At 43.1% G+C, this 26,347-nt stretch overlaps 1 protein-coding gene across 1 annotated transcript in view; it reads right to left on the bottom strand.

Annotated features, from left to right (window-relative positions):
• SGSH (N-sulfoglucosamine sulfohydrolase) overlaps positions 1 to 26,347 on the bottom strand; it is a 275,269-nt gene that overhangs the window by 230,815 nt on the left and 18,107 nt on the right. The window lies entirely within an intron of this gene.

Here is a 26,347-nt window from a genome sequence, read left to right as displayed (position 1 = left end):
GGGGCTTGGTGACTCTGGCGACAAAGGGAGCTATATGAACCATTAATGGAAAGAAAGAAAAGGGGCCTTCGGGAGGATAAGGAAGGCTGCTGGAGGCAAGGGAGAGGATATAGTAGTACGGGGAACATCATGGAGGAGTTGCCATATGTGGTCTGCCCCACTGTTAGATGGTAGAAACTAATCAGTCTAAAAGACGGAAATAGGTGTGAAATTAGCATAATTGTTCAGCATATATCAAGTTGGAGAGAAGCAAATACACCCAGGTGTGGCACCCAACTCATTTTTTTCAGATCAATATTCCGATAGATCAAAAGAAATACATATAGGTACAATGTGTTGGACTTCATAGATAGTCCTGGGAGTGGGACTTGATAAGGTTTAAGGGGGCAGAGTACATTGAGTATGAGCTCCTTCTTTATCCAAGGAATCAACACAACATGTATCAGCAGTAATGCATAGATTTAGCAATCTGTTATCACTGGAAATTGTGATTTAGCTATCTGTTTCATAGCCTTACTATTAACAATATGAAACAGCATTAAAACTGGTAAGTAGTACTGAGTGAGGTAGTCCCATTTAAGTACTTAAATGTGTGTTGGTCTAAATAATGTGTGTAGCGCTGCAGTATCTATAGTTAATTGGCTATGGTTGATTATGTTACTATGGAGGAACAAGGGTGGCTCAGTTATACACCACCTGGAACCAAGGGTACTAGAAGCATAAAAAACAATGGTCTCATGCAGTAAGTACAACATTAAACCATACAATTGCCTTATATAAAGGGAAATACATCCCTGAAGCAATTCAAAGGGCAAACCAATTGCTGAAATAAATGTGAGAAATTGCACATTCTTTGCAATTATACAAATTAATTTACTGATACATCAGAAAGTTATCGGTGCTCAAACAGTGCTTACAAGCTGATAAATAAAGGTAACTTGTAGTGAGAGTAAGTAGTAGTAAAAACTGTATTCGATTTTAAGACAGATTAAAATCATAAAAGCGACATCAACAAACAATTTCTTACACAATTATTAAAAATAATTTTAAGAATATTATTAAACAATGAATTACATGGCCAGAATAAAGTCTTTACATAGATAAAATTTTGCGAATAAAATTTGAGTTTAAAATTCAAACATAGAAATTAATGTCTTTGACCAATTCCAGGCAAGAATACAGTGCACAAATCTATATTGGGCCGTCTGATGTTGTACCACATAGAAACTACGGTTGATCAAGATTCCTACGGATTTTCAAACCATTTTTAAGGTACATTACTATGGTTTTTGCATTCGATACTGAGTCAAGGAATTGTAAAGCCAAGAATGCAGGGCGGCATCTGCGCAAACCCTGTGATCGTAGCAATGGGATGAGCCAACGCTTACGGGGTACTTTATAAAAATTACAAAACAGTAATACATGAATAGTAGTCTGTTCCGAGATACCATCACAGGGACATCGAATAATTGAGTTTGACCAATCTTGTCTCTTTGGGAATGTAACTAATCGAAAAAATGTGTTGAACCTGAATCGAGTCAATAAACATTTTTCGTAGCTGGTCAGACAAAAAGTGAGATATGTTTGGATGCCCTGAGTACTTTGGATTGTTACAATGTGTCGACTAGATGCTTTGTGCATTTCTGTAGCTGTTCGTAATTCTCTTAAGTGTGACAGACAGAACGTCCTAAGTGACTTTCTTGAGATAGTAGTTAAAACATAGGGTTCAGTGAAATAAATAGAAAGATCCATATCTTTAAAAAAGTTATGTACAAAACACAGCCACGGAATGTCTGACCAGTTATCAAGGCTTAAACAATCTGTCAGTAGCCCCTGTGTTAGAAAACATTGCTCCGTTGTCCAGACACGGTGCCACAATAAAATTGGCTGCATTTTAATGTAATCAGCAATGTAGTCCATGCCCAGTTCAGTATGAGATGCAAACGTTGGGGAACATATCGGAACAGCCAACAATTAACAGATACATTTATTTTCTACCCTCTGTAAGGTATCCACTGATACAGAACCCCAAACCCCAGCTCCATATACAGCTACACTTTGACACTTTGCGTTGTATATTTGAATTAGTTCAGTTGGAGGGGGCTTCCCTATTTTGCGGGAGAAGCCGATAAGGGCGGAAGTAGCTCTCAAAAACAAAAGATGCCTGCTGAGGATGGCCTGTTTCCAAGAGGAGATGTTATCAAAAAGGATCCCTAAGTATGGATAGGATTTAGTGCAAGCCAGTTTTGCTTTGTCAATAAATATCAGTTTTTGCCTGGTAGTCTTTTTTCTAGTGTGCATGACAAATGTTTTTTTGATATTTACCATTAGCCCCAGTGAGGTCATAAAATTGCAGTAAGAATTTAACTGTTTTTGGAGCTGTAGTGGGGTGCGTGCCATGATCACCGCGTCGTCCGCATAAAGTAACGCGGGGATGGGACGACGGGCAATTTTTGGCAGGTCCTGACTTCCTTCTAACATGGCTTTCTCGAGTCCATTTGTATAAAGGTTGAATAAGAAGGGGGCCAGGACACACCCTTGTCTGACACCCTTAGAAACTGAAAAAGGGGGGGTAAGCTCACCGTTTACCCCGAATCTCACCCTGGCCACTGCTTCTGAATACAACTCTCGTAAAAAAGATATTATTGGGGGGTCTACACCCAGGTCAGTTAAAATTGACCACAGCTTTGAGTGAGAGACGCAGTCAAAGGCTGCGGTCAGATCGACATAGACTAGGTGGAGATTGCCTTTCTTGGCCTGGGTGTATTTCCCAATAAGTAGCGAGAGATTTAACGCCTGCTCCACAGTACCCAGTCCCTCCCTGAACCCGTATTGCAGGTCTGTCATAATGTTATTATCCTAAGACCAGGCCCGCAACCTGTCTAATACCAGATGGCCAGCAACTTTGCCGAGAGAATCCAGGTGTGAGATGGGCCTGTAGCATGCTGGATTATTTCGGTCACCCTTCTTGAAGATGGGCAGCAGGATAGAGCTTGACCGGGATTTTAAAAGACCCCCTTTTAAAGCTGCTTCAATTACTCGGGTCAGCACTGGCGTCCAGAGTTCCTGAGTATGTCTGTATATATCCAGAGGTACGCCGTCCGGCCCGGGGGCTTTACCAGACTTAGAGGATGTCAGTGCGTTAATTACTTCAGCGTGGCTAAAGGATAGTTCGATGGGATAAGGTGGAGAGGGGATGATAGGGTCCTCTCCACGTACATTCGAATATACACCTTCTGCTGTAAATATTTTGGAAAAGTGGGAGACCCATCCCTCTGCTGTGAATGCCACTTCGATGGTGGGTCTAGTGTTCCCCTCATTTAGGAAAGGTGAATTAACCACATTCCAAAAAGTTTCGCTGTCCTTTCTGTTGCAGCTCTCAAAGAGCTTCTCCCACAGGGCTTTTTTTCCTTTCTTTCATACATTCTTTTTTGGCCAAGTTATAGCGCTTCCTCAACTTCCTAATTTCTGGTTTGTCTCTCACAGAGTTGCATAGGGCCTTTTTTAAATTTGATAGTGCCTTGCGGCAGGCAGTGTTAAACCACCCTTTATCATGATGCAGTGACTGTTTTTGTTTACGTTGAAGCTCTTTACTAATTACCTTTGTAATGGTTATGAAACTAGTCAGGATCTGTTCAGCCGGGGAATCCGGGTTTAGACAGGTTTCTAGCATAGGATAGGCTTTGGTAATGACCGCGGTTGTAATGGCATCCGGGTCTACTTTGGTCCATTTAACTGAGTAGCCATTTATTTTGTCTATGCTAATCGCCTTTTGGGTTAATAGCCCATGGTTACCAGATACATTGCATACTGGTTGCATTAACATAGTGACACTGTTAGGGAAATGGTCGCTGCTAATGTCGTCTCCAGTTAAAAATGACAGTAACTCATCCTTCATTGAGTTGGAGATCAGGATAAAGTCAATTATACTTTGACAGCCCCTGCCATGAAAAGTGGTGGAAAAATCAATTGGGGGTCAACTAATTCATTTGCGAACCCCAATCCTAGGGAAAAGAACGCTTCATTTAAAATGTTCCCAACGCTAGAATGTACGAAGTGCGTCAGTGGTCTCCCTCCCTCGTCAGTAATACCATAACTTGGATTTTTAAACTCTTTGCATAGAGTAATGTTAAAATCACCTCCCCAGATTAATTTTAAGATCGAAGAGGGACATTTTTTTTATGCTCATCCAGGACGAGGATTAACCTTTTTAGGACCATACGGAAGTCTGATAGTGGCAGATTATTATAAAAATGTACTAGAAAATATATATGCCCTTGGAACGTTGTAAACTTCAGTATCTGATAGTTCTCTTCGGATGCTATTTCCACGATTGCCTTTAATAGAAGGGTATTGGATACATAAATCAATAGGCCACCCTTAGGCCTACCACAGGGAGAAGGACGTGCGCTCGAATTATACAATCTATACCCCTGTAGGTGAATAGCAGATACCGACCATGTTTCCTGGCAACATATTATATTATAGTTTCTGATTTTATCTAGCCAGTTAGGTTGGTCGGTTTTGGAGCGCAATCCTGCTATATTCCAAAATGTAATACAGAGAGTCTGAGAACTGATTGATAGGGCATTAGAAAAAGAGTGCGATTGGTTTGAATTGGTGTAAGTTTTTAAAGGTTTGACCCTCGACACAGGTGAGGGGTCTTTTGAGGAAGTCCTGGTCCCTACAATAAGACTACTGGCATCCAAAGCATTTGTTTTACACACACTAGGGGACACTGTACTACCACCAGAATCCACCAATATTTGTGCTTTATTATCTACCATTAAGTCATCGGTAGGGTGCAGATTAGAATTATCCTCGAGAGTAGGGATATTTCTCAGTCATTCTATGTCGTCCATTCCTGATAGGACATTAAATCGGTTATAAGTGGGGATCAGGAATGGCCTAATGGACGGTTTATATTGTAAATTGTAATCCTGTCTTTGAGAATTTACCCATGATGAAGGATACTGAGTACCTGAGGACCTAAAGTAATCATTTTGGAGGTGGAGTGGGGGTCTATGGTTATCAATAGGAGGTAAGTGTAAAAGTCTAGGGGGGACATCCTGGAATCGTAAGAAGGAACCAAAATGATCAGGTTGATAATTTAATTGAGGTCCATAGCAGCCCTTCTCTCGGCGGGGTGCTAGTGTTGTGTAGTCATCATAGTGATTAGATGGCAGGATAAAATTGTAAGGGGAAGTTATCAAGTTTCTGGGGTAAAAATAAGTCAGATCGCGAGCTGTAATAGCATTACTGTCCTCGTTGGGGAACCAGTCTAATATATATCTGACTGCCCTAGCATCTCTAAAGTTTATTATAATTATATCCCCTGTGATGTTTTATATGCTTGGGCCAAGCCAGGGAAGGCGTCTAGCATGTAAAATCTCACTGTTCATATTGGGGGGAAGAGGTCGGTTCTTCCTAAGCCAAAATATGACTTTATTTTTTAGTTGTGTGTGATTTTCATTTTTGCCCTTCTCCAGAGCCGGGACTCCAGTAAGGACTACCACTAGAGGGGCTGCTTCCGGGGGTAAGTCTACTTTAAATCTCTTTGAATGGGATAGCCTTGGTATGTCTTCCCGTTCATTATTAGCAGATGGATTTTCTATGGAATTAGTTATAGATTTTTCCTGGGGGTTAGGTTTAAAACCTGCCTGGGTCCCCTTTGTGGTGTTTGTTGTCTTTTGCAAAGATTTTCCAGTGGGTATTGATTTTGGGGGTTTCGGAGTTAATTGTTTTATCAGTTTGGTTTTAGCTTTTGCTACTGATTGATCAGTTACAGTTTGGAGAGAAACAGTGCTAATACTAATAGGAACTGGTGGTGGTGCCGGGGTTATCTGGACTCCTACTTTAATTACATCGATTGCCTGTTCTAGGTATTCCAGCTGCTGTCCTATTTTTTGCGGCCTTGCTACCAAAGGCAATATAAAGGATCTAATTTGTTTTTCTAGGTTACCCATTAAATCGTCACTTGAGGAAACTATCGGGGGATTAGTTGGAGGGAGAGATAAGTCAGTCCCTGACACTAATGAAGTAGAAACATTAGAAGGTAAACTCTTAGTTTTGGGTAAATCTATTGTATTGGTCTTAGTTTCCTGTGGTCTTCTCCCCCCCTTTCTTCTTCTTTTTGGTGGAGGGCCTTGTTGTCGTAAATTTTTACGGGGTTTGTGACATTTATTAACGTGCTCTGCTTGTGGTGTTGAAATATCAACCAAGATGTCAGTTTCACGAGTCAAGTTATCTGAGGAGACGGTAAAATTTATAAGCGGGTCGTTGTTATGGTCAGGAGGGGGAGTAACATCTTGAAGTAGTAAGGGAATACTTTCTCCAAGCAATGTGTCTGATCCCGCACTATCTTCCTGCACAGTAGGTATCGGAGACATAGCTTGCTGCAGCGGGCCCAATGAGGAGCGTTTGTTTTTAATTAGCTCAATAGAGCGACGCCTTTTAGCTCTTCGTTCAGCAAGTGCTGTCTCTCTATCGGATGCTGCAGAAGCCCTGATGAGAAAATTGTCCAATGTCCCTTGTTTATCTCCTCCAGCTACTTGGGATGTTACTATGGGGGTAGTAGTAGACATGTTACTAGGTTAACTCTGAGAATATACCCCCGAAACACACTTGGAACAATAGATATGTACGAGCCTGTGCTGGAAACTGCCTACGCTATTATGAGTGATACGATTAAGTAAGCTATATTATTGGAGTGGGGGCGAGCCCGGGTACATATAACAATAACAATAACTGACCTATTCCTGTAGAAAGTCCGTAAGTCCAATGAACCAAATGAGGGATTGCCCGGCCCGGCCTCCTCCGGCCTATGAGGGCCTCAGAGGGCTACTTACTGTGAGAGTAAAAATAATCACAATGGAGCCATACTAATAATGGTAAAGTGACAATTTCAGCAGAGAACTCACCACCATCCTGAACATCTTTCCAGAGGAACGGAAACATGCAGAAATCAAACTTCTCAAAAAACCCTCTGCAGACCCGGAAGAGCTAAAAAACGACCGGCCTATCTCCTTACTACCCTTGCCCGTGAAAGCTCTGGAAAACGCTATCAACTACCAACTCACCACCCACCTAGAGAGTCACAACCTCCTGGACCCATCGAAATTGGGTTCTGTGCAAATCATAGCCCCGGAGGACATCAGGTCTCTCCTAGACAAGGGAGAAGCAGCTGCCCTGATCCTCCTCGACGTCTCAGCAGCCTTCGATAGTCTCCCACTAAACACTCCTAAAACAACTACACCAGATGGGGATCCATGGAGATGCCCTCAAATGGATCACACCCTTCCTCACCAAAAGAATGCAGAGCATTGCAGGGGACTGCAAAAAATGTTCCATTGCTCAAGCCTACTTCCAAAGCCCCAACTCACCACTATCAAAACGGGATGAAAAACAAAGTGCCAATGGAAATAAAGGAATATTCATAGCAATTATAAGACACAATGGTTCAAAGCATATGACCAATCGTATCATAGTTGTCAATACAGTGATCTAATCATCATCAATCAGGCAGAAAGAGATGTAACAACACAAAGCAAAAATGTATAGACGTTAAACTAAACAAATGGCTTTGTTTAGCAACCCAACATAGGATTACAAGTCCAACTTCATAGTGAAGAAAGCTTTGTCTGGCAACCCAAAATATGAATAGGTATGATGTGTATGCAAAATCATTCGAACTGACAATTCTTATATAAAAAGGCACACATTAACATGAAAAGTGACTAAAGGTACATAAACATATTGTTTACAGAATAATGCAAAATAATTTAAGAGGTGATGAGTAAAGGACTATAAAACTATTGTTAATATAATAAATGCAAAATAATCTTAGCTGTGATTATAAGTAGTCAAAAGCACGGCTTTATCTAGCAACCACTGCCTGTGGTTTATTATGGGTTGCTTCAGATATGGAGGGGAATATGAAGGTTGTTCAAGAAGTCGTATAAAGGGCATTTCCTTTGAAGTTGTAGCTGTGAGGCGAGTGGTTGTAGCAGTGGCAGTGCAGGATTGTGGTGTACGACCTAACAGACCCAAACGGTGGGTGTGGTGTGGATGTCACTGTTTACCTTGGTGTACTTTACCCAGAAGAAGCGTGGGCTATGGAACTCCCTCAGGTAGGTGAACAATATCATACAGCCACAAGGAAATATGTGACGAGTGCCCACCAATCAGGCAACAATATGTATTCATAGAATAGGACTGAATGGCCAGATACATAGAAATATGACTAAGCTATCTACATAAGAGCAGACAGAGGAGGAATTCCTGCAGTGGGAGGAGATGAAGGTAAAGGCAGGACTCGGTACTTAGGCAGCCAGGACCTCGAGGAGGAAGAAGTCAAACATCACAGGACACATGACCGTAGCTCTACAGTCTAAGTGCAGAAAGGGTGTAGGGTGGGCAGACCCAATAGGGACCAGAGAGACACACCTGATGGTGTTTGGAGGAGGTCCACTGCCTGACAGCGAGGGAAAGATAAGCAGAGGAAAATTATGGAATTGGGAGACAAGGGTGTAGTAAAGAAGAGATTTTGAAGACGGAAAAGAAAGAAAGAAAGAAAGCAAGAAAGAAAGACAGCAAGAAAGAAAGAAAGAAAGAAGATGGTGATAGGTATATCTGAGTTAGAAGAAAGAGAGACACAAGGAATAAGAGACAAAATGAGAGATGTTGCGATATACAAGACGAGAAACAGAATAAGAAATGCAAAAGCAAAGGTAGGCCCCTTTAAGGGTTCAAACCACAGATTTCCCTGGAGTCTAAGAAAAGGCATGGCATAGGGTATTGAGATGGGTTTAAAAAGGTTGACTTCTGATGGACCTGTTAAGTGTTTGAATGCAATACTTGAGGCAGGGGACCAAGACTGCAAGGGATGCTCGGTGGAGAGGAAGCTTTGGAAATGGTGTCCCTAGGGCTTTTGGGCAATTGATGGAGCTTGATTAGCTAGATAGAAACAGGGTGGGATTTAGGGTACTAAGGCATGATACACAGGAGAAGGCTTCATCCTTGCTAATTTGACAGCCCACCTGGAAGCCGCTAGAGGGTGCTTTATCCCGCCACAGCTCTGATATTTTAGGCCAATTAGGTGTGTTTTGGTAGTCCGAGTGTGTTTTCCACTTTTTCAAGTCAGTCTAGTGTAAATTTGGGATTTTTGCACACACTTCTTTGTAAGGTAGGTCTGAGACTGGGGTTGTAATGGCTGGTGGTGGGACAAGCTAGCACTGCAGTGGTTGCCATCCAGACATGGGGATAACTTGGAGAGGCCACAGGATAGTTGCCATGACCACTTATGAAATGAGCCAGCGTGGGGTCAGAAGAGAAGGATATCAGGGGAAATGGAAGGATTTAGGATAGTAAGTGAAGGACAGTAATAGAATGAATGGAAGGTGACAGCAAGATGATCAGATGACAAAAATAGAAGATAAAGGACAGGGCAAGACTGTAGGATGTTTGGGATGGGTGCTTGTAAGGGGAAGATGTGAGGGTGTGTCGATTGACAAGTAGTGAGGTGGCCTGTTAGGCCATTAGCCACTTACAGTTTATTGCTACCGCAGGCCTTTCTAATCAAAGCCACGTTTTGCACACCACCGCCACATCTGATATGATTTGTACCAGCTTGCCCGGGGTCAGGTCTGCTGATGGTATGCAATGTCCAGTTACACAGGCTGGCCTTTTGTACATAACACAATCCTCTCAGCTCTACCAGAGAAGCGCAGGTGAGTGACTCCCATACAGCACTCTGCCGTGGGATGAGCGCATCTCAAGTCACACACATATCCAGGCTTCAGCAAGGTATTCTTTCAGCCCTGTGCCACAAAAAGGTGACCAACAAGAGCATCACACACAAAGTATGACAACACAAATGTCATGACTTCTAACGGCATCGTCTAATTGACATCATCAGTCCAGGGAAACCCAATCAAGCGCAAATGCCCCAACAAGCACTTAGCCTCAAAGTAGCTCCATCAGCGCCCTCTTACTCTGGGACAGAAATATCACTACATAGAGTAAAACAGAATAGTACACTTCTTTTTGCACAGGTTTCTACCAGAAAAAGATTTAACATCTAGGTGACATTAAAATTGCACTTAAATTCCGTACATGTATGAGCAATGTTAGACGAAGAAGAGGAAAACCTTTGTGGTCCCACATAGAACACTTCTGCATTAAAGACATGAGCCATGTTATTACATGTTAGAACTGATTCTGTAAATTGTACAGATGCACCATCCAGGGACGCAATGAGATCTGCCCTTCTAGAGGCAGAGAGGGTCAACCAATGGAGGCATAACCTATCCTTAAAGTCAATGCAAGAAAATAGTGATAAATTGTGCATTTCAAACATACTGATCAAACCATATATAATTACAACAAACATGTTTTAATGGCTTTAACAATGTTTATATACCAGCAACAGATTTAAATTATGAGTGATTTGACAACTAAAAAGCAGCTTGTATAGATTAAAGTACAAAGCACTTTATGGGTAGTTTTCAACATTTTGTAGAGATGACGACCCATTTTGCCAATTCTTCCAAAATAATTTTTATGAAATTACAGTGAGCTCATGAAAAATTTGTAATCCATTTTCAGGCAGACACTACTTCCTACAGAAATGATAGGTTTTCAGAAATCGGCATTACAACATATGCTTGCCTGAGGCCGCACACATGCACAGGTCTCAGCATACTCGAAATGCGTTACTGGCAAGACAGGTCTGCATCCTAATACAGCTTCCTGAGACTGAATAAGCGAGTGACAATCAGTTGCCAGTAGCGTTGCCTGTTAATGACTCTGCCACTAATCTGTGCTACCCGACTCAAAATAAAATAGTTGTTGTTGAGCAGTTCTCAAAGGCGATGACTAATTTACAAACCCCATGTAGGAAGCAGCCACGCCTAAAAGGCCTGTCAAAAACGTTGCCTTGAATGAACTTTGAAATTAAGGGTGTTCTGGACTGAAAGAAATATAAGTATTTTTCAAGCTACGGAACACACACAAAGTGTGGCTGATGGGCACTGTCCTGGAAAGCGTAAATTCCAAGAAAAGTAGACACCATGAAATAGCATATGTTATACTACCATGAATCATGCTTTCAATTCTGTTCTGAGGCCCTACATAAAGTGTCAAATCCACTAAAATAATGATGTTCTATTTAAATCCTGTAGGGGCAATCCACATTATAAAATGCAACATTCGTTAACAAGGTTTTAAAAACTCCCTTTTATAAGAATGAGCACCAGCCATATGTACAATACTTTTGCGTGTCATTAGTCACAAACCGGTTACCAGTCGCAGAAAACCAATTTACTATGTGAGAAATCTGTTTGTAGCTGTAAATTTAGCGATGCGGGTGACTTATAAATAGGTATTTTACCGACTCCAACTAGCAAATCATTATTAAGAACATATGTTTATAACATTTGCAAAATGTGAATACTCGCAAAAACAGAATTTTGCACATCTAGTTTAACACCTACTCAAACCAGGTGGTAACTGTGTGCAAACTATAAAAGCTGGCCAAAAAAGAATCGGCGTTTTTTTCAAAAATGGCTGTTCTGTATGTAATGGAAAGGAGAACATGAATTCTGGCTGGTTTATAGAAAAGGAGGAGAAGGCAGTAGAGAATCTTCATATTTGGAATTACACTAGTTGAGCAAACTGATAAAGAAATATATGTACAGGCTAAGTAGCGTGTTATCCTGGGGCACATAGGTGATTTAAAATCTCAGCTTGGAAGACACACCATTGTGCAGTACGCCCATCCCCACCCATTTGCAGGTTTTATGTAGTTTGCTTCTCTTCACCTCTGGCAGCTACCAAAGTGTCATTGCAGCAGCTGGTGGTCTGTCACAGAGTGCCCTGTATTTTAGATACAATCTTAATGCTCATTAAGACCTATATATATATATATATATAAATACAAGTTGGAAAGAGGGTACCTTGTGGGTAGGTCTCACAATGAAAAGTTGAAATTTATCCGTTGCAGGACAATATCACGAATTGAAAGACGGTGTTGTACATATATAAATTGTTTTTGTAGTAAATCCTAACATGATAGAAAATGTTTCTTAAGCCAAAACTACATGTCCCAGAAGCCCTGAATAATCTATAGGAAGTGACGTAAGAGTTATGTGGAAGCACTTTGTTTAAAATTGTAAAAAAATGTCGATTTAGTTTACCTGTGAGCAAGGTCTCCGTAGAGACCGAAACGCGTAAGGTGTTGCTGGCTTGCTGAAACTTTGAAGGAATAAATCTAACAAATCTGCAAAACAAGTGTGTGGTGTAATTTTGAATACCCGAGAGTGCATGAAGAAATAACTCCCCGAAAGGGGAAAACGGAACGAATTTAAAACGCGGCTGGTCCCGCCGCGCTTCGCTTGCACCGCCTTAGAGCACCCGGAAGCCTGTATTTCGGATCAGACGGGAGGTGATATATATATATATATATATACAGAAATGCACAGAAATTGCACACCAACATAATGGAATTCTATAGGATTGCGAACTTTCTCCGCATGTCATAGGATGTATAGATGGTACACATGTGCCTATATGTCCATCAACTGACACTGAGTGTTCATGAATCAGAAACATACCCATTCATTGAATATTCAAGTGATGTGGGGTGCAAAAAACTTCATAACCGATATCGTTGCCCAATGTCCTGGGAGCAACCACTACCTTTTCATATTCCGACATAGTGGAATTCACCAAAGTCTGCAAAGAGGAGATTTTTATGACAGATATTTGTTTGGTGAATAAACAGATTTATTTAACAGAGGTTAAATGTGATTTTTGTTTCATAGCTAAATATGTTTTGTCTGTTTGTAGGTGATAGTGTGTATGCCTTATGGCTAAAGACACCATATCTGTCCCCCACTACTCCTAATGAATGTCGTCACAATGCAGCACCCGGTAGAATCAGAGGAGTCATAGAACTCAGTCTTGGACTACTGACAAGTTGTTTTAGATTACTGCACAAGAACAGTGTTGCCCTGCAATACTCTCCAGGGGTCAGTTGTAAAATTGCTGCAACACGTGCCATACTGCACAATATTGCAACTAGTAAAGGAGTAACTGTAACAGTGTCAGAATCCGAGTCAGATGAGGAAGGAGATCCAATCACACCACCTAGCACAAATGAAGAAACCTGTGCTGCAGAAGGGCGTTTGAGATGTGCCAGAATAACCATCCATTATTTTTCACAGTAAGTATTTACAATCATTTGATCTTACATAAGGAATCAGAAACAGCCAGTGTAGGATGCATAACTAAATACAGCTTTATTTTCAGGTTAGAAAATGTATATCTGAAAAGATGCTTCTCTTTCCATACGTTTTTTAAAAAAAATAATAATAATATGAAATTGAAATGCATGTTAGGATGTAACAGTTTGCCCTTTCTAAGCCTTGCGTTTTTGCGAGCTGATTTTTTAGGTCCAACAATTTCAGCATCACCACTGCATCTCCGACTTTACCGGACATTTAACCTGTCTGTATCTGAGATGCTGTTGACAATTGACTGGTCCTAACTTTCTCCTACTCCAACCTGTGTGCCACATGGAATGTTAGTTGCTTGCATTGTCTCCACTGTATTGGTCACTCGGAATAGGTCTCTTGCCACATCTGCACTGTAGTGGCCCATTTCCACCTGTGAATGAACGATGTGGCGAGATGAAGTGGTTGTGGCTTGCACCAGCCGATTGATGGCCCATGATTGATTGATGAATCATTTGTTTAGCGCTTGAATCACCCCCTGGGGGGTATCTCAACGCTCAGGACGTGCGTAGAAGGTAGTGGCCGTGACTAGGCTGAGAATAGAATGGTTTTCAAAGTTTTCCTGAACTTCAGGTGGTTGGGGCATTGTCTTAAGGCAAGGGAAAGTTTGTTCCATATGAGCGGGGCTTGGTGGGAGGAGGACTTGCCTTTCTGGTTGCCTCGGGTAGATAGGGAAAAATTCTCATCAAGAGGCCCAATATGTGGAAGCATGAGCCCATGGTGTTAGTGACGTGCTTCTTCATAGTGAGGGTCTGTTCACGGTGCACTCCTAGGTTCTTCACAGTGGTTGCTGGGGAAGGGGTTGTCCCCAGTTCTGGGGCCAACAGTGGGGTGACCATAGGAGCGGGGCGTCACCGAAAAGCAAAACCTCTGTCTTCCCTGCATTCAAGTTCAAGTTCAAAAGACCTTTATTCGAATTTCATAAAATTCATAAAAGTACCACATAAAAACAATTCTTTTACATAACACATTATTACAAAAATTCATGATTAAAATGTAGTACAATTCTGAGGAGGCTAATTTCAGGGATTTTCCATCGTTTTGCGGACTCGTGTTATCAGTCTCAATAAAGTGCTAGTGCGAAAGATTAATTTGTCTGAATCCATGGAAACCAACATTAAATAAGACTCCTCCAGCGAAAGGGGTCTATGTTTCTTAAAATATGGAGTTAAAAACCATTTACTATATCTTAGATAAAATTTACAGAAGAATAGGAAGTGCAAATCATCATGTGTACTAACACCATCACACGGGCATGGATTATAATCAGTGCTATGTCGATAACCCAGAGGGAAGGACAACAAAAAATGTATGAACCCGCTCTTAAACGAAACAAAAGTGATCTCTCCCAGTTGGTCATGGGTAGAGTAAGGTAGGGCGGGAGTGGTTGCCTACACAGTTCGTTTCCCATATATTTTACAACAGTTGATTTTGATAATTCTCTTCCCATTCGTTCAGATTTATAAAGTGCATACAGTGCGTGTTTAACCTCAATATTGTCCTTGAGCTCAATCTTGGTGGGGTCGGAGAAGAGGTTACCTCTGTCCATGGCGCTTAGTGTTTTAGAGACTCCTGAGAGCCATGGAATCGCCATGCCATGGTCACAATTTAAGCAATATTTATAATATTCTGTGTAAGGGTGGCTGAGTTGTTCCTCCAAACCCTAACCCAGAATAGTGCTGGTCTGGCTCTGAAAAAATCACATACATAGGGGATGTTTAATTCATTATGACAGATAAAATCAGATGAGATTGGGGCGTCCAGTATTTTTCTGCAAAAACGACTTTCTTCCTGCTGAATGCATGGGCTACTTCCCAACCCCCAAACCGCAGCTCCATATGAGGCTACTGGTAGGTACTGTAGTCTAAAAAAATTTAAAATAGCTCTTGTGGCACCTATTTTCTTCGGGCGAGGCAAGCTCAAGATAGAATTGGGGGCTTTCGAGAACTTGCTCGTGGCGTGGGCCAAATGCCCACTCCACGAGCCATTTGCAGCGAAAACCAATCCTAAGTAAGGAAATATAGGCACAGATTCGAGTTTGTCTGTCCCTATGTGTATGGTATTGAGCTTCCGTTTCCCTGGGCCACATGACATGATAAAAGATTTTTTTAAATGTACACGCAGATCTAATCCCTCCATATATTTGACAAAGCTTTGAACAAGTAAGCGGAGGGCATTTGGTGTGCGGCCCATAAGCACTGCATCGTCTGCGTATAATAGCACTGGTAGAGGTTTCCCCAGAATTGTTGGTACGTCACTAGTAACTTGTTTAAGACTTCCGGCTAAGCCATTAATGTAGATAATAAACAACAGGGGTGCTAAAACGCACCCCTGTCTCACCCCCCTCCCGATATCAATAGCTCCAGAGACTTCTCTACCCATCCCAATCCTGACCTGTGCTTTAAGATCAGTATGGAGGTAAGCCAGGAAGTTAACAAGAGCCTCGTCTAGCCCGTAATTCAATAGGGTGATCCAGAGTTTAGATCTATTCACTAAATCAAAGGCGGATGAAAGATCCATAAAAGCAAGGTAAATAGGAGATGATCGAGCAATGCTATACTTGTCAATTATCAATTTTAGGTTCAAGCATTGCTCCACTGTCCCCACCCTGCTCCAGAATCCCATCTGACACGGGTCCAATAAGTCTGTGTCTTCAGTCCATTCGAGCACCCTGTTATAAGTTACTCGCCCCAGCATTTTTAAGGTATTATCCAAAAGGGAGATCGGACGATAGTTGACTGGGTCCGACCTATCTCCCTTTTTAAAGATTGGGACAATGGTGCTGGTTGCCCAGGTAGTGGGCATAGGCACTGTTGGCAAGCTGTTGAAGACATTAAGAAGAATTGGTGCCCATAAATCTGGGCTGTGCTTAATGATATCAATGGGCAAACCGTCGGGGCCTGGTGCCTTGTTTCCAAGGCTCTCTTTTATAGCTATTTCTACTTCGTGGGCATCAATCTGTAGGCCACACAACTGTCCTGGGCTGAAAGTCATCGACTCCTCAGGTGGTGCGGCATAGATTTTAGAGAAGTGGGCCTCCCATACACTACTAATTATAGTACTGTACACTGCAGCGAGAGTCACCTACTACCCTGCACTTTACGAGATTTATCAGTTAGTATTAACAATAGTAAACAAGTTATTTAAGATACTCTACTTGGAGTGGTCCACCGCAAAGGCCACTACAACAATGCTGAATATACACAAAACCAAGGAGTATCACATATGTGATACTCCTTGGTTTTGTGTATATTCACTACTATTTATATTACAGCTAATTGGTGTTCGCTTTTTACCCATTTCTCTTGTTTTCCTGACTGCAGACCAGAAGGGCCCACTGCCCCCCAGATTTGCGCTGGCGACCAGCGACTCCCACTGTTCCGAGAGTAGTGCGGCCTTTCTTCCGGCTATTTTAAGTTTGTACTGTTTTCTGGCTGTCTGAACAGCCATTATACACCGGGGTTTAGTAGTAAGTGCCCTTCGTAGTTCCCTATTTGCCAGTGAACAAGCCGAATCAAACCACCTTGGTTCTTTCCCTTCCTTTGGTAACGGTACTGACAAGAGAGTTTTTATGGTTGAACACAATTTGCCAAAGTCAGCAATTATCCTGTGGTGATTACCGTCCATGGATAAGCAGGAGTTAATCAAGTGCGGGTATTTAGTTTGTACACTATCCAAAATTGCCCCGCTGTCAACCCCCCTCCATTTTAGTCGCAAACCATCAACCGAAGGTGTGATGTCCCTTGCGCCATTTAAGTTTGTGTAGACCAAGCTTGGGGCTAAATCCAGAGTTACTGTAAGTGGATTGTGATCGCCAAATGATGTTTCCATCACTGTAGACTTTACTACACAATCTATTAAATGGGGCGACATAAAGATATAATCAATGGTGGAACTACTGTCCCTACCTCTGAACGTAGGAGCATGGAAAGCACTAGAAGTGTGGCCTGTTTCCATGGCATCACCAAGGGTGAACTCAGTTAGTATGTTGGCTATTCCAATGCCCCTTCGTTCCGCTTGATCTAAGTGGGTCCTATCCTCAGTCCCGTAATTCTTTAGTATCTTTGCATTGAAGTCACCCCCAATTAAGATCCCTGACCCAACATCAGCCTGTGGGCAAAATTCCAGATTATGTAAGGTCTTTGAAAGTGCCTCAAAGTTCTTATTAGGTACACAGTAAAAATCATTATTATAAAAATTGATTAAATAAATCCGGGTCTTTAACTTGTATTCGAGAATTTGTATATTCAGATTCCCTGTAGACAAATCTCTGATTGTGCCACCAGCCAATATCTTAATCCCAATAAACAGACCACCCACTGCTCGGCCAAAACTAGGTTTATGCGCTGTTACACTGAAGCAGTGATAGCCCTCTATGTGTAGGTTCCCAACAGCCCAGGTCTCCAAAAACTTAACAATGTCTATGCCATCAATTATCTTGGCCCATTGAGGATCCGAGAGCCTTGATTCTAGCCCAGCTACATTCCAGCTAAGAATTGACAAACCACGATAACTGTGGTGTTTAGTAGGCTTGTTCCCAAAACTCCTCACTATATTCGCATCGGGTTCAGGCAATGTGGGAATTTTGTATTAATTTGTGGCTAAGAGTGTAGCAGTGTGGTCATGTGTTAGTATTCCCTGGATGACATTAACTGGTGTTGCTAGTAGATGTTCCTCATTAATGTTGCCAACTACTGGACAACCACTATTGCCGTCCATTTCCACAGTTAATCTTTCCTGAATTGTTCTATCCTCTACTGATAATAGATATCCCTTGTTGTCATTGCTTGTATCTATACTTCCAATGTTGTTACCTACCCTATTATCCAGTCAATCCTGCTCATCTAAATTTGAAAAGGCATATTCGAACCGATTATAGGTTGGGATATTAAATAATGGCCTTTATTCATTCAGATGCGTGTACTGATTTGAGGTGATTGCTGGATATAACCTTTCCCTGTGGTCGTACTGGGGCATTGTGGGAAAGTGAGGGTAGTACAACGGATATGCTGGCATTGGGGCCTGATGGCGCTGGACAGGGCCCTTCAGGGGGTTGTGGTCTTGATTCGGGTGAAAGAGTGGAGACAATCCTAATGCAGAAATTTGGGTCCTGGTTAGGCACAACAGGGTTATTCGCCATATTCGACTTAGGGGAAATCAAGTGTCTATAAAAAAGTAACCCAATGGGAGCAGGGTGGTGTTAAATTCCCATGGTGAGGGTAGTGGTGCACTAGCCAGAGTTTTTTAGGCCCATTGGGTGTTCCTGAAATTTACGGTTATGCAGTCTCCCTCGAACTTTTTCCTCAGTGGGCCTACCCATCCGACTCTCTGGGTATGAATGATCTCCCTCGCCCCTTCCATTGGGAAGTTACAATTTGTGATTAGCCAATGTAGGATCTTATTCTTAAGGGATGTGGGAGTTTCTTCTTGGTCCTTCCTAAGTTTGGGAACATTAACTAGGACCAGCACGTACGCCCCGCATTCAGGCGGCAGGCTGATGCGGGGAGGAATCTGCCTCATGTTAGTTGTCGTATTTTGGACGGGCTGAGCCCTTGGGGGGTTTTGGGCAGAGTTTTTTAGTTTGACTAGTTGGAATTCCCTTGCTCTGGGCAGTATTTAGCCCCTTCCCTGACTGTGTAGCTACCTTGGTCGCATAAAGATTAATGGTAGGATTAACGATAGTGTTCGCTGCCAGTTGATTGGTAGCAGTTCTTTTACATGGAACTTGTGGGGTTTTAGGCTTTGTAGTTATGATTGGAGCTGGAGGGTTCTTGGGTTTAGGACATGTGGGTTTTGCGGAACTTAATTGAAGTCCCACACAAGTTGGCGCCCCATCGCTAGGAGTGTTTTTCGTGGGAGCGCTTAATTCAGCTAGATGCTTTTCAATACGTACAAGTCTGGATTCTATCGGGGACAAATAGATGCTAAGAAGTTCACCCATTCTTTCCAACAGTTGGTCATTAGCAGTATTTTCGTCAAGTTTGTCCCCTGTGCCCAGCGCCATCCCCTGAGACTCTTCGCTTTCTATCTCTATGGTTACATTTGTTCCATCTACGTTTGGGTGTGAGTTAGCGCCCTTCCTAGGCTTTCGCTTTGGCGCGCTATACTTTCTAACCTTAGACATACTAAGCTGTGTTGTGTGTTTTATTTGTTTCCGTATGGCACCCTCCCGCCTACCCCTCCGGGGTCCTTTCCAGTTCCATGCTAGGTTCTGAGTCTGAGTCTATTAAGGGGTTCGATGCTGATAAATTAACCTCATTTGGTATACTGTGAATATCGGCACGGACATCAATTGTAGGTCCGGTATTGATATTTCTGGCCTGAACTGGTGTTCTTGCCGATGCAATGAGTCCAAGGGATGATCGTTTTGCTAGGGCTAAATCTTGCGAAACCCTACGCTCAAGGAGTGAGATGCCCTGATCTATGGCATCGTTGGCCCTTGTTATAAAGTTATCTATTGGGCCTATCACTGGAACCCCCCCCCCCAGCTGCTGTTTGCTTCTAGTGCCCCTAGCAGACATAGTGTTAGTTTGGAAATGTTATGTTATCACAAATGGGGTGTTACACAATTCCAAGCAAAAGACAAAATGTGTTATACTGGGCTTGGACCCTCCCACTCTCCCCGCTAAATGGCAGTGTTGGCAAACGGATCCCCTGTAGGGAAACTATTGCTCAGAAGCTGGTGAGTCGGGACAAACCCAATACCAAACTTCACGCAGTATAAGGCACAAGTACAATACGGTATATGCGGTCGTTATAGTCACTCAGATGTATCACCAGCTGTAACTCTAAGGGTAGGAATTCGGAAGATCCAAGAATCAATATGCCGTACAGTGGAGTTCACAAAGGACAGGAAGATAAATACGAGTCAGCGTTATATCCCTCAAAAGGTAGGTAAAATATGTAGCTGTCCGGCAGTCAAACCAGATAAAACAAGGAGTGTGGGAGGTAAAAACGTATCTTGGGGAGACCTACAATGTCAGTGTTAGGGGGTGTGCCCGGCCCAGCCTCCGAGGGCCTCAGAGGGCCCGCACTTTGCCCGGGCTTCGTCCGGCGCCCGCCCGCGCGCATCCCGCGATGCGGAAGAAGCCTGATGGTATTTAGCGCCTCCGGGCGCGGAAGTGTCTGTGTAAGGGGGCGGGAAAACAGGCCGGGGATTCTGGGAGTGGTAGTCTTTGTCCCCCCACTCGGCGGCCGCGCACAGGTCTGACAGCAGCGGCGGCGGGGGGGAACAGCGACCCAAGCAGTAAACACTCACAGCGCAACTCCGAGGTGCAGCTTTCCGACAATGTGCGAGTCCCAGGTACCAGGCAGAAAGAATCCCGCTCACCAGAGGAAGCCTGATGGTATTTAGCGCCTCCGGGCGCGGAAGTGGCTGTGTAAGGGGGCGGGAAAACAGGCCTGGGATTCTGGGAGTGGTAGTCTTTGTCCCCCCACTCGGCGGCCGTGCACAGGTCTGACAGCAGCGGCGGCGGGGGGGAACAGCGACCCAAGCAGCAAGCGCTCACAGCGCAACTTCGAGGTGCAGCTTTCCGACAATGTGCGAGTCCCAGGTACCAGGCACAAAGGCTCCCTGCATTCAGCTGGAGGTAGTGGTCTTCCATCCAACCTGATATTGCTAGCATGCCGGAAGAGAAGGTGGATTGGTGAGGTTTTATTAAAGGAGAAAGTGAGTTGGATGTCGTCCGAGTAGGATATTGGGACGAACCTGTGCTTCCTTAAGAGAGCTGCCAAGGGGGATATGTAGATATTGAACATAGTGGGGCTTAGGCACGAGCCATGTGGTACCCCCTTGGTGAGTTCTTGTGCTTTGGAGCGGAAAGGATCAAGGTTGATGGTCTGGGACCGGTTGGAGAAGAAGCTGGTCGGCCATTTCAGGGCTACTCCCCCGACCCCTGCCTCCTTCATTCTCATGAGCAAAGTCTGGTGGTTGACCTATCGAAAGCGGGGGAGAGGTCTGATAGCACTAGAAGGATGGGCTGGTTCTGGTCAAGGGCGAGATTGATGTTATGGGTCACGGCCACTAGCGCAGTCTCAGTGCTATATTTGGGCCGAAGCCAGATTGCGCCGAGTCCAGGTAGCCTGCCACTTCGATATGATCGGAAAGGTGCTTGTTGATATGGTTTTCCAGGACTTTGCACATGTAAGGTAAGAGGGAGATGGGGCGGAGGTTGGGTAGATTCTCCGTTGGTAGTTTGGTATTTTTACGTATGGGAATAATTTGGGCCGCCTTCCATGAGGTGGGTATATGTCCGTCCTCCATGGATTGGCTTACAGTGGAGCAGATGGGTTCCGATAATGATTTTGCCAGGGAAGATGTGATATTGGCAGGAATGAGATCTAGTGGGGATCCGGATTTTATATTGCACATCATTTTTTTGGTTTCCTTTTGGGTTAGAGGGGGGAAGTGCATCACGGTGTGTTTATTTTGTGTGGGGATGCAAGAAGGCGTCTGTGAGAGGGGGGTTGGTGGTAGCGATGATTTCATTATATATAGCGTCAATTTTCTGAATAAAGTGTTTGCTGATGTTATCACATAGTGCTTGGGAGAGGGCTTCCTCTGATTCACAATCTTTGGGGTTCGTGAAGGTTTTCAGGTTTTGCTACAGGGCTTTCGGAGAGTTTTCGGCTTGGCTAATTTGTGTGGCTATATGTAGTTTACAGACAAGCTTAATGTTTTTATGGTAGTAAATTAATTAAAAAAGGAACAGGCGGCTGACCAGGGTTATGCACGTTAATTTCTCAGTATGAATCGTAAGTCCATAATCAGTGCACAGTACGTCCAGAGTATGCCGCACCAATACTCTCCTGCTAAGGAGATCCAAAATATGTGTACAAAAGGACGGTGCACAGAACAGAGTGCTCGCAAACTCTGAAGTAGTGTTGAAAAAATCTTTATTTATTTTCAGGTTAAAACTTCAGCCAACGCGTTCGCATGAACTTCCTCAGGGCTGAAACAATGCAAATACAAAACAAACACTCAGTATACGCATGAAAAACACCATAAAACCTCACATCTTTTACTTTTTTCTTCTTTACTGTTTTGTTTTTTTTCTCTTCCTGTTCATGACTTCTATTGAGAGGTATCACCAGTAGTTCTAAATCGAATTTATGATTAGCATTGGACTATACGTTCGTTGTTATCCTGTTTTTCCCTCCAGTGCTTGTATCTTGTATTAAGTATGTATTTATATATAACATGAATTGGTCACATATTATAACATGCACTATTAGTAAGAATTTAAGATGTATGTGAAAATTAGTTCTATGTGGGATTTCTCGGTTAAGAAAACGCACTGCTATATGAATTAATTATACTAATGATATTAGAGCTACTTGTCTGTCCCGACCTATGATCTGTATAGGCACAATATAGGATTTAGGTTTGAAACACAGTTGTGTCGCCCTTCCCTGTTTTTTAATGTACATTAAGTGTCAGAATATGCATTTCTTTAATATATCTGTATTTTATGGTGTTTTTCATGCGTATACGGAGTGTTTGTTTTGTATTTGCATTGTTTCAGCCCTGACGAAGTTCATGCGAACGAAACGCGTTGGCTGAAGTTTTAACCTGAAAATAAATAAAGATTTTTTCAACACTACTTCAGAGCATGCGAGCACTCTGTTCTGTGCACCGTCCTTTTGTACACACATTTTTATGGTAGTAGGTGAGGGCGGCCTTGTATTTCTCTTTGTGGACAGAAAGGTTGGTGCGGCGCCATTTTCTTTCCAGGTTTTTAGATCTTTTTTTTCTTTGTGAGTGAACCAGGCTGCCTTTGCAGCTCTAGGTTTCAGGGTGCCTGATTTTTCTGGGGCTCTCATGTCAATGGGAGCTAATATGGATTTATTATTAAGGTGGGCAAGGCTATCTTCGGTGTTTGTGCACGACGGATAGTTCGGTGGAGTAAAGGCAGATGAGAAGGAGGATGGATTTACTTTGTGCCATTGCCTATAGGAGTATTGTTTAGATGGTGTGGGGCGGGGGGGGTGCTCTGGGTCCTTTTAAATGGAAATTGATGATTGTGTGGTCGGTCCAGGTGACTGACTTTGGGGCCTCACATGTGAGGAGGGGGAGTTTGAGAAGATAATATCTAGGGTGTGTCCTGCTATGTGGGTGGGGCCATCATTGATTTTACTGAGATTAAGTGAAGCAAGGTCTGCTGGAAAGGAAGAGGTGTCTACTATGTCTAGGTTCTCAATGTGGATGTTGAAGTCACCCATTAACATGAAGCAGTTAGAGGAGATCACGTGAGGGGCTAATAGCTCCATTAGATGGAGAGAGAAATCAGCTAGGGGTCCAGGAAATCGATATACCAATTCCCCTTTCCAGGTTTGTTGGGGTGAGAGCTCCAGTCTGAAAATCGTGATCTCTATTTTTTCATCAGTGCGTTTTTCTAGTATAAAGAATTTAGCCTTTTCATTGTAAATGATGGCGATACCTACTCCCACTTTTGAATGCCTGTCTAGTCTGATGATTCTATACCCTTCTGGCAGGGCAATGGCAATTGCTGGAGTGCTGGCTGGTTTAAGCCATGTCTCTGTTATAAAGCCTATATCATGGGAGTTGGTATCGAGTAGGTCCCATATCTCAGTTGCATGCCTAGGGAGTGATCTTACATTCCCCAGGAAGCCTTTCCAGTTAGTTTGTGGAGTGTGGTGTGGGGGATTAAATTCCTCGTTGGCCTTAGTTGTTCCTTTAGGGTCGGGCTGGGAGAGGAGTTGGGGAAGGGTGGTACAGGCTGTGCAAATGTGTAGTGTGTTCTTTGCTATCTGCAATGGGGGCATGAGAAGAAACCCTCCATGTTTTGCAGGCGGATTGAGCTCTTTGTGAGGCAGCATTGCGTTTGGGGGAGGGGGCGGTCCCTGATTTGCCTAAGCTCTTAGATTAACTGAGTTTATTGTGCCCCATGAGGGTAGGGTCAGGTTGGGCATAGTCCCTGGTGGCTGTCGGCGGTCTGGCACGGACGGGCGCAGACAGGCTTGTCTTTGGTAGGCAAAGAGGGATGATAGCTAGAGCGCTGACCTCCTAGCCAGAAGTACCTCCCTCCACACAAACGGGAGATCCCGCGGTGGACCAGGGAGCACGGCTTCGGGAGTATCAGTGTGGAGCAAGTAGGTGTGCAAGATTCCTAAGTAAAGTGTTCCCCAAGTTAAAATCCTTCGTTTAAAAACAATGTTGATTTTTGAAAAGCTTGCGCGATGCGTTTTTACCCTGTGGTCGTTTCTATCTCTTGAACTCCCTGGACTGAGCCGGGGTAGCAGCTAACGCCTGAAGCCAATTCCTGTGTTCGAGAGCGTGATGATATATGGAATCCCATACAACTTTTCTAGATACTTTGATGGTGCAGTTCCAAACATAAGTTCTTAATGGCATCTGCGAGATTTGAAAAATTGTCATGTATTGCCATTTGATTAGTAGATAGGGTACTTGTGACAGTTTCAAACCCACTTGTTATGTTTTTATTTATGGTGGCCAGTTTTTGGTTCATCATTTTGATTTGCTTCTGTTGAAGGCGCTGAACGTTTCTCAACCGCCACAGAGGTGCTGGTGTTCAGGACTAATCACATTTGGAACAGGGGATTGTGGTTGAGTGTGTTGAGGCTGATGAGTGCCAAGTTAATTTCTTCCCCTCAGTTGGCGTGGCCTGGCTCCTGTGCAACAGTTGGTGTGATGTCCTCACTCCTTTCTTTGGTTGTCTCGCTATGCTCAGTATCTGTAGGACTTATATTTGCAGCATATGCTGGACTGACCTGGCTCCCACTGTCATTGTGGTCATATAAATGCATGTGTATGTCTTCTGGACATTCCCTTTCTGAGTGGTCACTTTCTGGAGTAGGATTTTCTGTATAAAAAATATTTGAGACGACCCAACTGATTTGTACTTAGTTAAATATTGACAAAATGTATTAGATTTACTATTACAGCTTTTTGGCATTGTATTCGTTGTTCAATTTTTTTGACACTGCATATCCCATAATGCACTTGCAAAGTACATGGACTGCTACCATTGTATACCTAAGATTTGGACTTCAGGTTTCTTGAATTCCCTACATTACTATGGGTTATCAATATATTTATTTTTCCTAATGATACCCCTCAAATTCACAGCTTAGCATGAATAGTCTATATTATGCTTACATAGTGAGGTTTCTATAAGGTCCGAGTTGACAATTGATCCAAAACCACTGATGGATTCTGGTTCTGGGGTGCTTTGCACAGGCTTCTCAATGGCAGTTGGTGTTAGGATGGTGGTGGGGCCTCCTCCTATTCCTCGTGATTTACACAGACAGCTTGTGACCTTCTCCTTGGTATGAGATCTGAGATCATACCATCTTTACCTTATCACTTCAATTGATCTCTGGGTGGCCCCAACTGCGTTGATCTTCTCCTGCATCCCCTTCCATATTTTTTTTTCTGGGCCCAGGCACTGTTAGGGATGACTGGTCAAAATGTTGGTCACACTGCCCAACACAGTCCTCTGTGAGGATTTAAAGTTCCTTTTCTGAAAAAAGTTCAGTTTTTCTTCCTGCTGCTAACATCTTTCTCACTGTCCTTACATTACATATTGCTTTCGTATAAAACAATGAGAAACAAAAGGTATTCTCATAGGAAGCAGCAGCACAAATTCTCTCCAGATGTAAGGTTTGGCCTGCTTCCTGGTTCTGATGTCATCACTGTATGTCAAAAGCAACTGCTGCTGTGTGCGACTCCATTCGCTATTTAGGAAATTGCTAAATGTGATTTCCTAAATGCCAAACTGACTGCATGCAAACTGCTATTTAATTTGCAATTCATTTTGTATATAGAGATTAGTAGTGATTCACCTGGATTCGCTTTTAGGTAATCGCTTATCAGTGTTTAGATACATATGACTACATATTCTCTACAATGGCAGTTTCTACATGTATATAGAACTATTAAAGCAATTAGCCTGGCCTGGGTAGAGCATGGGACACCCTTGATAGGGGCAAAAGAGAGACAGCAGGCAAACAACATGGTTAACAGTTTGTCATTGTAACACTCGGACAAGTAACGGGGAAACTCGTGTTTTCAT

Source organism: Lissotriton vulgaris, chromosome 7 (assembly GCF_964263255.1).
Source record: "Lissotriton vulgaris chromosome 7, aLisVul1.2, whole genome shotgun sequence".
NCBI classification, from domain to species: Eukaryota; Metazoa; Chordata; class Amphibia; order Caudata; family Salamandridae; genus Lissotriton; species Lissotriton vulgaris.
Note: the sequence above shows the minus strand (reverse complement) of the source record. Positions and strands in the feature narration are given on the sequence as shown.